Below are 3,122 nucleotides of genomic sequence, written 5' to 3'. Positions count from 1 at the left end.
TCCAAGGGTCTTTTTATTTTCTCCCTTCTTTTTCTTCTCCTTTCTCTAGACTCACCCCAGCTCGAAGTTTCCAGCAGAACTCCTTCCGGTACCTATTACCAAACGAATCCCCCCACCCCCATTATTGCTTTCAAATGAAGACTGAATCCCCAAGCGATAATTGAATTAGTCTATTGAAAGGACTGTCAGGTACAATGACGTGGTTAGAGCCCGCACATTTCCCAAGGTCTATAGGCTTTGGGGACCTGCGATGTATAGTCTGACCTTACAGCTCATAATAATACTGCTGCACTTGTAGTAGAAATCTACTCGCATTCACTTCCAACAAAACCGCTGGTCACCCAGTCCCCGTAGGAAGACTGGAATCTATTGTGTTAGAACAACTCATTTATGTCCTGCACCATAAGGCCCCAATGTGATCTGATCTAGACTCGAAATAGGATTACCACCGTGTATATTAAACACATGGATATACTTCCTATCACACACAGAGAAAGACTGTCTATTTTTTTTTACCAATTATTCTCCCCATCTTCAAAAGGGGAAGGAACAAATCACAAAGAACCCCAACAATTAATTCCTACCTTAACTAAAACTAAAAATAAAATTCTGGTAAAAATGGACACCCTACTTAAAGGAAAGACTGCCGGGAATGCACTTTCACAGCCACACAAAACATACAGGGACACAGACAAACAATCAAAGCACACGCATTCCACGAACTGAGGTCTAAGAAAGCTGTGTCCTATATGTGATGGGGGTTGGGGAGAAAGGGGAAGAGGAGAATGGATCTTGAAAATTGTTTTCCTACAATCCTGAACATCGCCAAGGCCCCCTTCATCCCTGGGGCCTTGACTCCCCCAAACTCTTACCAACATTATTTTCCCTCGAGATATTTAGGTTTTTTTTACACAATATATACTTGCCCCATATCAATTCCCCAAATTCCTTCGTTCAATAGCAGGCCACCACTTTGGTAAGGTCAGAAGGGAGAGAGGCCAGAAATCATGCAAGTAGTAAAATCACAGTTACCTTAAATCTGGGTTACAGAAGCACCCCTTCGTCCTTGCTGGTGGCAATGGGAAGGAGGAATTATAAGACTACGGCTTATAATAAAAGATACATTCCCCCTTTAGATGGAAATGGAGGTTGATCTGAGGTGAGACCAAAGCTACCCGATTTTGCCAGGGGGAGTGTGAAGTATCTCTCTTGAACCCAAAGAGAAAGGTTGAATTTATGACCCTTTGGTCCAAAGTGTCCTTCTGTTCATACCTTCCTCCCCGATTTCTGGGGTAGATGGGAGAAAAAGAACCTGGCAGGATCGGGGGTCCCACAACACCTACAAACTTCTCGACTGCTCTGAGATTCAGGCCCGGGGAGGAGGGGATAGGTCCTTCTTTCCTCCTGAGCACTTTCTCTTCTATCACTCCACCCACCCTTTACACATACACTCTATGCTACCACCTTTCTCCAACCCTCCCGAGGATTCCCAAATCTGGATTTTCTCCAGAGAGAAGGAGAGGTCACATCTCCGGAAAAGAAGGAAATGCCCCCTCTACTAAAAGTAGGCAAATGGGCCCCCTAAAGAGGGCACCTCTTTAAGAGAGAGCACCCTCACCCCTTCACGTAATTTTCGGTTTTATTTTAACGCAAGAGAGTTGAGTCAGAAAAGGAGCGGAGCTTGGAGAGGGCAGGGAGGCAGGGCGGGGGTCGTGCGGTGCTGAGGTGAGCTGGCCGAGCCGCTGTCCCGCGCCGGGGCCCCGGCTTTGGGGGCTGGGAGCGCGCATTGTGCTCCACATTCCAGTCGGAGCTATAGGGCCGGCGGTGCATTTATCATCCCATTACTGTAACAAATCCGGGCTCCACTACATGAAAGGTAAAATGAATTACCGACGTTAAGCCGTCAATAAAGTCATTTCTGTAAATGGTGTCTCCAAAGGGCCGCCGCATTATTCAGCTGGCTTTATCAGCAGCCTGGAAATTACGTGGAGGAGTCGGGCCGCGTGGAGCGCGGGCCCCGCTCACTTTGATTAAGCGTCTTGCCAGCGCAATGTGACAGAGCTTTTGACCAGGTTTTTATTCACAGTCCTGTGATGAACGCCAAGCTGATCAGGCGGAATGAAGAGTAATTAAAACCTATAAATTATCTTCCGCAGCCCTTCTCGAGGCGTCTCCTGCAGGCGAGATAACGCGTCGAGACCCTATTTACGGCGCTGAAAGGGACCGCGCTGCACAAAAGCTACGTGGCTAAATAGGATATTGATAGTGTCCTAATTAGAATTTAATTAAGTACCCACGCTCGCTTGCGGGATAAAGATTTCAATTTTGCTAACTTAAATATAAATAAAATCCCACCCCCCATTTTGGTGCCTGTATGTCTGAGGGGGTTGAGGGAGGCACATTCGGGGAGAGTGCCCCAATTTTTTGTTAAATGGGGGAAACAGAAGAACCCCCCCAGGTGGGTGGCAGTGTTATTTGAGAGGCCAGAGTCAGCGGGTAGAAGTCCCTCCGAAGTAGAAGGGTGCGAACTATTCTCCTCCCCCCCCCAGTCCCTCTCCAGCTCCCGACACCCCGACATCTTTCTCCTTTATTCCAAGGGCGACAGTGATGCCTGCGCCTCCAAGGGGATCCATAGATTAATTTGAAAATAGGAAGAGAAATCAGAACCCCCGAGCTGGGGCTAGCTCGCCTCAGCTACCTCAGTTGTGGTTTGTCTAGGCTTGGGATCCTTTTTATTTTCTACCCTCCCGGTCTCCCCCTGCCCCGGTTTAGTTAAAAAAAAATTCTGGGCAATGACTCGGTGTATGTGTGTAAATTCCTGAAGTGACTGTTGCCTGGACCAGGCCTCCAGGAGAAGATGGGAATGCAAGAGGGAAATTGGCCTGGATCTCCTCCACCCCACTCCTGGGTCTCCAAATACCTAGCTCTTCTCCCAAGGGAAAGGGGCAGGAGACAGGCTAGGACACAAAACCCCTCTCTGCTGAAACAATACTCCAATCTTCCATCTCCCAGCGAGTAGGAGCTGAGGCAAAAGAGGTAAAATATTTCGGGGTGCCCATATTCGAGGGAGCCCCTCTCCCAAACAGTTCTACTCCCAAGGAAGTGTTAGTAAGTTGAGGAAC

Source organism: Dromiciops gliroides, chromosome 3 (genome assembly GCF_019393635.1).
Source record: "Dromiciops gliroides isolate mDroGli1 chromosome 3, mDroGli1.pri, whole genome shotgun sequence".
Taxonomy (NCBI): Eukaryota; Metazoa; Chordata; class Mammalia; order Microbiotheria; family Microbiotheriidae; genus Dromiciops; species Dromiciops gliroides.
Note: the sequence above shows the minus strand (reverse complement) of the source record.